The following is a 15,036-nucleotide window of genomic DNA, read 5'->3' on the forward strand; positions in this document are numbered from 1 at the left end:
ACCATAAACCGAAGTTCTTGACGGAAATAAATTTGTTGTCAGGTAAATGACAGAAAATAAGGTCAGGTTTGTATGAAGCTGTATGTTTGTAAACACTCGGTTTATACAAAGCAAAATACTGTCCTTTATATTATTATTCCGCATAATAAATTATTTTTATACGTTTTTAAAGGTAACGGAAACAACAAAATTGTTTTATTAAATAAAAAACAAATAGTTAATACTTGTTTATTGTTATATAATTCCCATAAACTAGTTTTAAAATAATAAAATGATTTAACAATGTATAAACAGTTATCAATAACGTAATATTGTATTTATCTTTTAGATAATATTGAATCTTTTTCGTATTAAAGAAATTATATATGTTATTTAAAGCCCTGTATATATATTTATAAATAAATTAGTATAAATCAATTTAAATATTTATTTTTTTCCTGAAAAATATTTACATACGGAATTGTGTGTTATATAAAATAATTAATCCATTTATTTTATTTACGATTGTAAACTGTTTAGTTTCTCTTTAAAACATTATTTTTAAACAAGATATTAAATATGTACATATTTATTTATAAGAGAAAAAAGCTGATTCGTAATATTTTACACTAAATATTTGTTTAGTGACTTTCTCGGCAGATGGCGCTTTTATCTAAAAAAATCGTTTAACCGGAATTGCCTAAGGAAAAGCATTCAATATTATTTCGTGGTACGAAATCTCTTACAATGCGTACCAAATATAATTAAATGGTTTATTTTATACACCGGTGTGATCTATTGGAACAAGCGAGACGTTAAAAACAAGTTTTCTGATGGTATGTAACTATCGAATAAAAAAAAAAAAAAAAAAAAACACTACGCATGATGTATTAAAAGTCCGGTCGGCACCCTTTTACCGGATGCCATGTTGCTATATTTTGTCAATGAGGACGGGGAAAAAGATATAATACAAGCCATGTGACAAGCGGTCAAACACGTGTTTCTTCAATATTATAGAGGGAAAATTTTCGATAGGTCCTGAACGACCTTGTTTTTGTCAATGTTTTGTTCGATATTTTTACATTCATACAAGAAAAAGAAAAGAAAAACAAGATAATTCTTCCGGATAAATTTAACTCTCGTAGATTAAAATTTAAAAACACTAAAAAAAAGGAAAATACGGTATTACAAATTTACAATTTGTCAATTTTCTTTTCTTTTTTTTACGCTTTAGCGATTTAAATTTCAATAGTATTTTTATTATTAATTAATTTTTTTTTACAATTTAAAAATATATTTCTGAATATTGGAATGCATTATTTCGTGCTATAAGTGATTAATGAAGCGAAATTTAAAAAAAAAATTATATTTTGTCATTTTCATAACTATTGCAATTTAGAACTATTACTGCATCATTATGCATTTAATTTTTGATAACAACTTAGTATCTGATCAAATTTTTTCCTTGTTTTTACATTTTTCTGTTTTGTTAAAGTAATTATTTATAGTATTAGATAATAAGTAATAAGTTTAGAAACATTTTTTGTGGATCTATAATAAAATAGATCAAAATCACATTACATAGAGAGTGTGCCTGGGCAGATGCCCACAGCGGCCTCTGCAGACAACAGGCAGGTGTGAGTGGACAGGTGTGGGGCGGAGACGGGCGCCAGGTGGCCACGTGGCACGAAACAGCTGTGGTCCACCTGGTGACGTCATTGACCCGACAAGAACTAGGCCATCTGCCCCTCGAACTAAAAGATAAAAAAGTTTTTGCGTTCTGTCTCTCCTCTCCCTCCCCTCCCCGATTTAGTCCTCCACGATAAAAATCTATAAAAAAATTCAGATCACTTAAATAGATAAGTGAAGATAGCTTTTTATAATATAGTCTATATAAATAAGTTATATAAACATTGCAAAACTGACGTATTATTATATCTCCTCATGCTCCTTTTATATTATTTTAAATTTGATAAATTTACCATACTAAATTTAATTAATATGCATCTAGCATATTTTGTCGTGTTATAAAATATTTAAAATGTTTAAGAATTCGATTTATGTTGGCATCTTCTCTTTAATAAGTTTACAAAAACAGATACATTTATCAAGCATTCTTTTTTTAGAGGACATTTTACTTTAAAGACTTTTAAATATATTTTTGTCGTGATTATTTTATTTTAAAATATTATAACGTGATTTGAATATATTTATTTTAAAATATTAATTAAAGGGAGATATTTTTTTTGCAAATTAATTGAATTAACAAACTTTTTAAATTAATTAATTCAGATATAATCAAACTTAAATACTTCTTTCCAAGGTCTTAGTTCGCTGATTTTACAGGTTTTTTAAAATAATGTTTCGGTTACTTGATTTCAAAATATTCAAAATCATAACTAAAACTATTTTAACTAATTTACAATTCTTGAAATTACCAACCGAGTTAACGAACTCTCGAGAATTAGTTAACCTATTTAAGTTGCTTTCTTTCTTTCCTTTTTAACATATAAATTATACCAGAAACGTCCCCTAAATTGACTAAATAAACTTCGCATCTTACAGAAGTAATTTCTCATTTAATATTAATCGATTAAACGCATGAATCACAACTAATTAGGATTATCTCTATAGATCTCATGAATAATAATGCAATTATATTTGAAGGAGTTCTAATAGTACATACGACATATTGCCGTAAATGAGATTGCCGTATAATTAGAATCAACTGTATCTAGATTTAATTTTAAATGACGTTACGATAATCATTTTAGATATTACTTTCGTAACGTTTTTCCGCTAGTATCACTGATTATGACGCAAATTCTACAGACATCAGATGATCAAACAACACGATCTTCCACAAGTATCGACCTTGACAACAGTTCGGTTCGGCGCCAATTCGTATTCGTTTCTCGTTACAACAGGCGACAGTCTAAAAAGATTTAAGAAGGAGGAAAAAATAAAAATAAAAAACGAGTTTTATTTAAAATTTAGTCCATATTTGCATTCCTTTTTTTTTACGAAATTCCAATAATTTCTTATCTAAAACTGTTCAAACAAATGCTATTTAGCAACGGGATGATCAAACAAAGTATTAATACCTGGTGTTGCAATAACGGATTTTCCATCATTTGAATTCATTACAACGAATAGATCAAACTTTAACAGGATACTAACTAACGTCATAAGATAGGGTCATATATTGATGACGTCCTTGAAATGTCTATCCACAATTTTTACTTGTCGCTTAAAAAAGACATAAAATAAATAATAATATTTTATCGCATTAAAGAATATAATGCATTTGACGTCATTTACATCAATTAAATCATTTTTCCTCATTCACTAATTGGGCGAAGCAACAGGCAATGTGGTTTTTGAATTTAAGAATTCTAAAGTTGTTTTGCCACTTAACAAATGACATCAATTAGAAGGTTACTCGGAATTTTTAATTCTTTGAAGTATAAACATCTATAAAATATAATTAACCATTGAACACAAGAAAGGAAATTTCTAGCCCACAAAAATTTTAGATTATCGTAATTTATAGCCTATTATTTATATTATTACAGATCGTAGAAAGATAATCTTTACGAATTTTCCGTGTTGATACTATATTATCCAGGATATTTCCTGGCAATTTTTAATAACAGCAATTTAATAAAAATGGTTTCTAAGTATAAATAAGCTATTGCAATTAAATTACAGAATCCAATGTTACAAATATTGTGTAAATAAATCCCAGTTTTATGAAGTAAGCTTTGGTTTTAGTAGTTTATTTTCGATTTATCGTAATTCTATTCTAAATTGAAATTTCCTTCCTTGGAAGAAGATAAATCAGGTTTTATGACGTCACAATTTTTAGTATTGCATAGTCAACCTGGCTCGCTCTTGATCAAAATAATAAATTATCCCCTTTCTCAATTTTTTCAATGTACTTGTATGGCGTTATCTGGTGGTGAAATGTTCCAACTTGTTTAAATACAGCAATTAATTATAACCGACGCCTAAATTATTTTTATTTGATTATTAAGCAAACAGTTGTTTACATTTAAATAATTCATTTGCATACAGTATGAAAAATGGAGGTCGTATTTTGACAACTACTTAACATTCTATAGAGTCGAAACAAGGAAAATTATATATTTATATCACGAACTTAACGTTGTGTGAAACAATTCAAAATATAAAATTTGAAGAATTTAATATTTTTATATTAAAAAAGAAGAAGAAAGGGTTATATAGTTTCACATAAAAAACGAATAAAAATACAGATAGTCTGTTCATCTCGTTTTCCATAAAAGGTTAAAAAAGTCGTCTAGACATTTCAGAAAAGACAGCTATTTGCGAACGTTATTTCTCTTATCCAGCATATTATTCAAAACATGATTGCAAAATTTATTTGTCTTCTCTTCTAAACAGCACCTTACATGACAAATTCGTTTCTAACATTACAAAGAATAAGCGAACTCCTGACTCTTATTACAATAATATTTTGCAAAATATCTAATAAACGAATTAAATATCCTTTTGTAATTGTTTAATCTAATTATCTAAACCACAATAGCACTTATGTTTATATTCTTTTTCAATACTTACTTCTCATAAATGATTCGTAAAATAGTGAAGACGTTTAAACAAAGAAGAGTCTTTAATTATAATTATTTTTTCTTTCCCAAAAGAGAGTTTTCTTCTATTAAAATATTGGATATTTTATAAGAATTCGCGTTAAATTAAAATTTTATTAAGTTTATTCTACTTCAGTTTTATATAAATATATTTTTTCCCGTATTAGATTTTATAATGTCAAAAGTAAAAGACAAATTTGTTTTCTTGTACAACCAATATATACATTAAGTAAATAATAATCTTTAAATAACTTTTTTAAGTTAAAAAATTATATCAATAATATTTAATTTTTAATACATAGTTTCGTTACTGGAAGTTTTATTTAATATAAAATCAGAATTTTTGTAAAATATCTTTATAAGAAAAATATATAATACTGTATTGTATATATTATAAACCAGTGGTTATTAACCTTTTTATACTCGCGGCCCACCAAATATTTCATAATTTTTATGTGACCCCCATTTTTAAAAATAATAATTTATATTTGTTAAATTATCTATAATTGATTTTTTATTATTGCTTTATTTTTAAAATTCCAAGCATTAATAGTTTCTTAGAATTACTTTGGAATAAAAGAAGTAAATACTGCGGTGTAAGTAGCATATTTGCATTTATTTCTTCTGTACTAACAAAGTTGTAAGTAGGAAGAAATAAGAAATAAATAAAAAAAAAAAACTAAATACAAAAACTTTATCTTTCTTATTTCACTTTTCAATATGATATTCGGTTATACATCAATTTTCTTTTTATTATATTCTGAAGGAAATTTTGCATAATTTGGCGGCCCCCGGCAAACTTCTTACGGACCCCCAGGGGGCCGCGGCCCCCCTGTTAAGAAACACTGGTCTAGGGTCTATTCGTATTCGTTTGTTCGATAAGCCAGTAAAAACCGTACACTTCTCTAAATGTATTTTTAATTAATAGATTATCTAACGCACTTAATAAATAAGCAAGTTCAATATAATTAACTCTCTTATATTAGATTTAATAGATTCTATACGCCCTCTAAATGCCAATTCTCGCTTCGATAACATCTACTANTACAAATGAATAAGGTAAATTATACAATTAACACCATCACCTACCTTTCTACAATGAAGTAAATTTACAATTATTAAAACAATATGCAATGTATTTTAAATAAAAGACAGAAAGTTTTCTAAGATACAAGATTAATATGTTCCACTGGGATTAATTTATTAAGATAAATACAAAAAATTTAATGAAAAAGCTTTCTTTTATTATTATTTATATGTTCATTAATTTTTATGTCAAAATGATTAATTAGATAAGTGTGATAAACATTTATTCAAAAACAGTGCAAGTCTGACAGAATAGTTATGCATCACATTTCAAATAACCTCTAAATGAAGATCATAGGCATAATATGATTGTTTTTTATGTAACTTTGTTTCTTTGTGAAATAGACTTTTTTTTTTTACAAATATTTTACAAATTATTGTAAAAACTATTTAAAAATTGTTTTAAAGGCATCATTACGCCATATATATGTACTACTGTACTCCATATTAACTAAATGTTGTATAACAAATGGAAATTTTCTTAGTGATCGATAAGCTTGTAATTTAGTTTAAGAATTAGCATTATTATTATTCTAAGGAGCAAATTTATGAGATTATGATAATTTTAATTTATTCAATAATTTTTTGTGTGATCTTTTTGTATAATTAGAAAAGTTTAAAAAACTTGTCACCATCCTTGTAAATAAATAAAAGTTGGCTTCCTGAAATTACAAATTTCAAACAAATTGTATGGAATACTGATGATTAATATTTTGTAGGGCCACTTTTTGCTCTAATTACTTTGTGGTATTATAAAAATAAGTTTTTTATATAGTTCTGGATTAACCTCTGACTATGATTCTTTGACTGTCTTCATTAATTCTTCTATGGTTGAAGCTCTTTTTTTAAACACCATTTTCTTCAGAATATTCCAAACATTTTCAATTGGAGATATATCTGGACTGTTGGCAGGTCATTCTAAATGCTATATATTATGTTTTTAAAACCATTGCTTAATTTGTCTAGCTCTATGACATGATGTGTTGTTGTTCTGTTAGATGAAATCATCACCAAAATGATCTTTGGATGTTTTAATGACCAAAGATTCTAATAACTCCAAATAACCATCAGCATTCAATGTACTATTAAGGATTGCCTTCTCATCAACAGTTTACAGTTCTCTTTTACAGGTTATACATTACACTTTTAGGAAATTTTATTGATGAATTTAAATGATCGGAATGAAATTTTTTATCTGATCTTCTGTGTACTGATCTACTACCTCATCACCATAGTCAATACATATTTTTGATTCACCTGTGAATATAAGTCATTGCCACTCATTAACAGTCCAGTCTTTGACTTTTGGACTATTTCAAACCATCTTGTTTTTGTTTTTTTTCTTTTGTCTTATAAAGCTTTGTTTTAGCTTTAGTTTTAATGGAAACCTTTTTCTGCTAGCTTCCTCCCTACTGTCATATCCAATACATTAATATTTGTCTCATTAACACCTATTGAAAATGTTTGAAATATTCTGAAGAAAATGGTGTCTAAAAAAAGAGCTACAATCATAGAAGAATTAAAGAAGACAGTCAAAGAATCATGGTCAGAGATTGATCCAGAACTATGTAAAAAACTTTATTTCTATAATACCACAAAGAGTTATGGCTGTAATTAGAGCCCTACAAAATATTAATCATAAGTATTCCATTCTTTTGTTCAACTCTTTGAAATGCTGTAATTCTGTAATTTAAGCAATATCTTTACAACATTTGGTGCATAAATCCTTTAGTATGTCTACAACATTTGCCCATTGTTAAAAGTTCAATAATATTTTTGTGAATTTGATTATTTCAGGATAAAAATAATTTTCCCACAACAATTACAAAATATTCCATACTTTTGTTCAGGGATTGTAGTAGTACTTTATCATTTTGTATCATGATAATGTACTACTACAATTTTTGCTAGCAAGTTAGACATTATAAAGCTAAAAAATAGTGTGCAAGTGGCTTATGAAATAACTGAAAACTTTATTGATAGCATTAGGATAGTTATGAACCAATGTGATAAATGTTTAGAGAATCAAGAGGGTACAGTACAATTGAAAATATTTTAATTTAATAAAAACAAATAGGCTTTATTTTTGATTTAACTTTGCATATTAATGTTTTAAAATAAAATAAATTTAATAATAATAATCATAAAATTTAGTATAATATATTCATTTTTAGATGAAAAAGTTTACAATGGAAATACAGATGAGGTAGATCATCAAACCTGGGATGAGAAATGTTCAGCAAGTGATAAATGTGATTCTGCTACATCAAGTAGAAATGAAGAAATGGAGTGTGAAAATGTAACATATTTTGGTAATGTTATAAAAGTTTTTATAAGTTATTTTCTTGTTTTTAATAAATAAATGAGTTCTTAAACAAATATATGAGCTATGAAATACATTCAATCTCATATTTTCCTTTACATTTTCAACCTTTCTGAGTTCAACCTCTTCTGAACTTTAACATTTATGCAAAATAATAGGTTTTATTCTAGTTTAAAATTCATATAAGGAAATAAACTGTCAACTATTGTAGTTTGAATAAAAATTTGCAGGTAGATAGGACATATTTGAAGAAAGTTTATGAGAAAAACTAAGTAGGAGGACATGTGCTATGTGGAAATGTAAACCTATTACTTGGTGATTAAATAAAGTCTGGCACATATCATATCACTATTTACAAGTGATATCATGTGTGCCAGACAATATTTTCAATAATAAGTAAATATACTTTCTGTAGATTAAATATATCTTTAAAAGGTTTTATAATCCTAAAATTGACATAACCAACATGCAATTTCTCAAAATATTAGAAGAAAAATAATACATTTTTAATTAAAAATAGAGCTGTAACTAAATAATAATTGATCATTTTTCTTATATTATATATCAAATATTATATTTGTTTATTGAGAATCGATAAATACAGTATGTGACTATAGTATATACAGAATATGTGTTAAGTAGAAACAGTATATTTCAATTATTAATAAGAAATAAAAGCAAAAATTGTAGTGGAGGAGGGAAAAGGGAAAGAAATTCTGTTACTATAGAAAAATTTGTTACATATTAAATCTTTTTCCTTTATTAAATTCGAACGAAACTCGAGGAATTCAAATGTATTTTAAGAGAGCCATTTTCTTGGGAGCAATAGAGGATATCAAAGTTCAAGTTACTCTGCGGGCAAAACATATCATGCTTGAAAATATCCATAAAATGAAAAAATAAGGGTTGTCGAAATAAGTAGAAATGAAAAAAGGAAGAGTTCAAGCATTGCTTTTAAAGGGAGATAAGAAACGCCCTTAACCAGAAACTGAAGAAAAATGCTCGTCAGATAAGAATTGGCGAGAGCCCTACAATGAAAACTGCATTAAAATGAACACAAAATACAGATATATCAACGACACGACGCAAATTGGAATCCCAATAATCTGATAAATTGAATTAAGTTTGCTGTACATCATTCTATATTAGATTTATAGATGTTTAATAAGTATATTGTTCTGGACTCCATTCTGCAGCTGGATACGCAAGAGTTGATCGGATCGCATGTACTGTATAAAGACAGGCGGATCAGATAACAAGAAAGAAAATATTTATCTTTTTTTTTAATTTTAAGTTTTGGAACATATAAGATGATAAACGTAAAAGTATTTTGCTTTATTCTATCACTCGTTACCTTAAAGGGAAGCCGTGAATTAGGCGAAGGACCAGAAGTCAAAGACCGGTGTAACACAACACAATCGAATGACTAATTCAAGCCATTCGATAATCAGATCAGATCAAGGGTAGACGACTCAATAATTCACAGGGTATGAGGTCGGCTATCCTTCGATCTGACTTCCGGAATATTACATGTCTTTGTCCTAAATAAAAGGGACGTCCCTTGTAAGAATCAAAATCGTCTAACGGAATTAGGGCGTTATAAACTTATTTTGCATACAAATAGCGGATAAATGTTCTAAATCAATGAAGAATAATGACGCAATGTCTATATTCTACAAACAAACATTCACCTTCTCAAGGAAGTTTAAGATTTCCTTTTTTTGTCGGTTTAACCGATTGTTTATAAGCCAACATTTGGACATTTCAATCAAAATTGAAACGTTTGCCCTCATTAATTCGCATTTGGAAACTAAATATTTATCGAAGATTATAATTAATTAATTGGCGTTATTTTTAATACAAAAGCCTAAATTTTTCCGCTTATGTTTAGATACGGTTACTATATTTGGAGACAAATGTTTCTATTTAATAGTTCTGTTCTATTTCTCAAATGCAACACATGTTTTATTAATGATCTCTTTTTCGTTCTGTGAATAATAAAGTGGGCAAAGAAAGAGCATGGATGGATCGGAGGAAAGTGGGGCATGACACAAGCAGAGCCATCTGGTGCTATTTATAAAAAGAGAAATCATAATAAAAGAAAATTTCCGGAATTATAAATGTGTCGAACGAGTCGAGATGGATAAGAGCTTAGCGCAACCATTGGATAAGAATGACCATCAAGGATCGTTTGTCAAGCGTCTCTGCTGTCGCTACTGCCATTATTGCAAAATAGAAAAAAAAGTAATAATTAAGTTGCCACAAATAACAGTTTTAAAAACAACAGTATTATTTTCTCTCCATTTAATCCTTGGTTAGTTTTGCGTTAAGCCATTTCTTTGCGTTTGTGGACAAAATAATAAGCAATGACCATTTTGAAGCAACTTTACACGATAATTACAAATGATATTCCTTTACTTTTTTCTCTCGATTAAATGGTATCATTAAATGTCATTTATACTCTAGAATCAAAATTCAAATAAATATTTTCGATAATTTTTCTAGTAAACATATTTACCGCTTTCGGTTCGTAGAATCCCCCCTTAAACATTTTAAAACGATCGTTATCAAAGTTTAAACATTTAAATGGGAGGAAATCATTTTAAATGTTGAAATTTTACATTCATTTTTTAAACACAATCTTTATTTTTACAAAAAAAAAACCAGTGTTTTAGGGGATGTCAAATAATTTTTTTTTCAATATAAAAATAGAGGTCATTTTATGTCAGAAAGTTACTTTTGTTTAATACATTTTGTAAAATGACTCCATTTATTTTGATTTCTTGGTCCGGTGAGAACAGGAAAACACAAGACCCAAATACTCGATCAGCAAATAGAGAACTCAGTCAAGGCCGCAGATAAAATTACAATTGTTACATAATGTAAATGACTAACCGATGTCTCGATTGTTAGGTTCACACAGGTTATAACATCCGAATCCTTTATATTTTCAATCACAAGTTTATATTTTCTGGAAAAAAAAATCAATAATATAATTTATTAAAATATGCACCAATGTATTTTCATAACACGGCGATTATTTGAAAAAGTTGAAAAAGTTAACTTATTCTTTAATAAATAAATGACTCTAATGAAATTTTAAATGATATTTAATCCATGAACATGCATTTAAAAATAAATAAATGTATTAGGTTTATAAAATATAAATGTTACTATTAAAAATAATAATTTGTTACTTAAATATGCAAAAATATCTGGAATATGATGATAGTTATCGAATTTCAAACTAGTTTTTTCTATTATTTACTTTTTTTTCTATTACCTACACTTTTGCAAGATTTCTCTCGTATTGCTTTGTATATTGTAAGCATATACATGGGAGAATCTGTTATGTTTCTATATATATTAATATACAGAAAAATAATGATAAATGTCTGATGATAATACTAATAATGCAAAAATATAATTAATAGTAATAAATGCATCGTAGTGATGTACTGTACTTGCTTTGTACACTACATATTGCACTAAGCAATAATTTTTCTAGTTGTTTGATGTTGTTTTAGTATTATATACGAGTTAAAATACGTTACGGAATTTATATTAGCTTTTAATTTATATTTAAATTATATTATTTATATAATTTAAATATAAAATAAAGTACTTTTATAATNTGCCATTTTCAAACTCACAAATTATTTTTAATATTTTACATTAAAACTTCGTGTCCTTGCTTTATACATTGAAAAATATTCTTATCATTTTCTATTATGATAAGTGTAGATGAATCATATTAATTTCTTTTTTATTTCTGTCAAAATACTTTTTATAAAAATGAGGCATTTCATGACAAACTAGCATTAATGACATCACAAATAGGACAAGGACACGTTTTGAATATCATCTGGAATTTAACTGGTCATCATCTAATCACGTGATTCCTCTTTCCGTTATCCATAATCGGTCAATGACAAACTGGCAACACCCGGATGATGTCATAATAATAATAATATATCATAAATATTTTCTGGATATTTTCGGACAATTCTGTCATTTTCTATAAATTATATATTCGTGATTTGTTCATTTAAAATAGATTACCTTTTTGATATTTTTCTGAACTGCAAATGGCATGAACTACGTGAACAGGTATTCGAACGGCATCATTAAACTTATTCTTTTGATTAACCGTAGAACAGTCGTTCATAAATATACGAACACATTCCATTAATTCGCTCCAACGTCTAAAAATAATGATTTAATGGAGATTAAAAACGAAATTTTTAATCTAAAAATACATTTATGATATATACATAATTTGTTTTCTTACTTGCAAACGTTTTGAATATCCGAAATGTTGACGGGAAACATGTATTGATGTAAATGCAAGAAAGGTTGAACAATATGGATACACGTGTTCAATTTCGAATCGCATTCTTTACCATAGATATTTTCAAAAACTACTTTGAATTAAATTAAGGAGGAAAGTATTATAAAAAGAAAAAAGTTCTTGATTAATAACGTTATATATTAAAAAATAATATAATTTGCTAATGAACTTACTCGTTAAGAGAAGTATAACCTTGAGTATATTCATTGCCATTTTGATCCTAAGTTTGTAATATTAAGAGAAATCCAGCAACATTCGATCCGTCATGTTTCGACTGTCGAATTGTAACAATTTACACTAAATGTCCAGAGATACTTTCACAGAAATTCATAACAATAGTGTCACTGTCGGACAGTTTATATTGTTCCATACAGGATACGCGAACTACCAAATTCACTGACGTGAAGTTCCTCGCATCCGGCAACTGAGGAAGAGAAGCTGTATTATCTGATATTTAAATAGTTGTTGATATATTGTCGTTGGTCGAAAGAGAAAATTACTGTTTCCAACCAGTAAATAAAGTCAAAAACACGAAGTAATCATTTAATCTGTAATTGGAAATGGCAAAAGAAATAAAATTACTTCCTGGATTCATGAATTCTTTTTTATAGTTTCGTTCTTAATATTAACAATTTGCGGAATTTCACTTTCGAATCGGTAACAACCAACATTTTGTTAACGATTGAAACGCATAATTATTTGGTTATGTTATAGAATAGAATATATAAGAATGGTCCTAAAAGAGAAACTCTACTCCTCCATATTCCCACCCAAATTGGGTGGGAATATGGAATATAAGAATAAAGTTTCTCTTGTTAAATTTTTTCAAATAAAAATGCACTCTATGTTGAAATTTAAGATAAAGCCTTGCTCTAGTTAACATGCGAGTACCAATATATGAAGATTAAGTTCTCATTGAAATAATTATTTGAATTTTTCCTATTCAAGCATTGAAAATGTTATACAGTATACTGTTCATATATGAACAAAGTAAATAGAGAAAACTGTAGAGATTTTAAATAACAATACATTTAAACCAAGGTCAGTTTAGAAATATTTCAGTCTTGCATAATTCTTAAGCCCAGTTCTAAGGAATTTAAAATCTGACAATTTAAAACTTAAATTAATAATTTTTGGAATAGAAATTATAATTAATTGAATAAATGTTCTAGAAATCAGCAGTGCACTAGAGAAAACAAGGATTATCTTCTAGAATATAAGATAAAATACATTTTCGTGTTTGTTTTTTAGTAGGAACGTATAATTACGCAAATTAAAATTTTTAAAAACAGATATATTTGTTTTAAAAGATCGTTTACTAAGGAAACATCATGTTCCCTTAGTGATTTGTCAAAATAACTTGAAGAATTCCAACTTTCTAAATAAGCTTCTAAAAACATTTGACGTAAAAGATTGTTTTTCCATTCTTATCGCTGGTGACAGATAGAAATATTTCCTCTCTCAAAATAACGTATTAGTTTTAAATGCTATCGTTTAAACAGTAATTTATCTGTGGAATGTTATCAAAAAGCTAAAAACTTCACTGAATGCTGCACATAATCGTTTTATTTTATATATTTACTGTACTGTACATTGTATTAGAAAATACTATTTTTTCAGATAAAAAATAATAAAGTAGTGGAAGTGACATGAATTTTGTGTCAAAAAAATATATATATTACGCGTTTATTCTAACTGCAAAATATATTCTATTAACAATTTTTGAAGTGTAAAATAATTTAGTAAATATATATTTTTAAAGAGAAATGATTTTGAGAAACTTATTATTATGATTTTGTGATATTTTTGTTTTTAAATACTTCTAAAGTGAAGAAATTCAAATTTGAAGACCATCAGAAAAATAAAATCTTTTATTTAAATTTTTAAAAATAAATAACACAAAACTGAATATTTTTATAATTTTTTTAAACTCCATTTATAAGTATAAAAATGTAAAAATTAATAAGTTTCAACCTCAAAAGAGTTTTATAACATTCTTGTCACTCATGCAAGAACATTATTAAATAATTAGTTTATCAATTGAAATTTTTTTGAAGAGATTGGCTATCTCCAATATGTTAAATGGTTTGGAATTACTCGTAGTCCAAAAAAGTTTAATAAAAGACACAAAATACAGGGTTTATATGAGATAACAAAGTAGTTCGATTGTCAATTTAAAGTCTATAAATCCACAGTAATTAAGTTAAACAGATTGCCACAATAGTTCTTTAAATAAGCATTTACAATTTCTAATGTATTTTTAATAGTACTGCATCTCGAGAGCATAGAATAAGCCTATCAGAAATTATTTTTATTTATTTTTTAATTATTTTTATATTTTAATACTTACAAATATAAAAATATCATTCAGTCAAAAATGTAACGAAAAAATTTATAGCATGCGAATAAACAATTTTCACCGTCACACACCACATAAACACTATAAAAACATCAAATAAAATGTGTTATTATTTAATCACGAGTAAATTTACATATATATCCTTATTAAATCAGATAAAATTATTAAAATATTTTCAATAATTTAACGCACAATAAAAAGAATATTTTAAAAAATATAACCTTATTATGATTAAGCTTATATACTCTATTTACATCAGAGTAGAATATTTATTTTAAAATATATATATAGGTTATGTATATTTTAA

At 26.7% G+C, this 15,036-nt stretch overlaps 1 protein-coding gene and 1 long non-coding RNA gene across 2 annotated transcripts in view; both read right to left on the reverse strand.

The window, feature by feature from the left end:
• The window catches only part of LOC111625487, a 30,236-nt gene extending 19,251 nt beyond the window's left edge, over positions 1–10,985 (reverse strand). The window contains exon 1 of the mRNA XM_023368638.1: positions 10,915–10,985. The gene's annotated coding sequence lies outside the window, so the exon portion shown is untranslated. The remainder of the gene's footprint in view (positions 1–10,914) is intronic.
• A 1,608-nt stretch (positions 10,986–12,593) lies between these two features.
• The window catches only part of LOC111625469, a 31,387-nt gene continuing 28,944 nt past the window's right edge, over positions 12,594–15,036 (reverse strand). Inside the window, exon 3 of the long non-coding RNA XR_002756733.1 lies at positions 12,594–12,918. This is a non-coding gene — a long non-coding RNA (uncharacterized LOC111625469). The remainder of the gene's footprint in view (positions 12,919–15,036) is intronic.

The sequence above is a fragment of the Centruroides sculpturatus genome, unplaced genomic scaffold, assembly GCF_000671375.1.
Source record: "Centruroides sculpturatus isolate CEXI.00-Female unplaced genomic scaffold, Cexi_2.0 scaffold95, whole genome shotgun sequence".
Classification (NCBI taxonomy): domain Eukaryota; kingdom Metazoa; phylum Arthropoda; class Arachnida; order Scorpiones; family Buthidae; genus Centruroides; species Centruroides sculpturatus.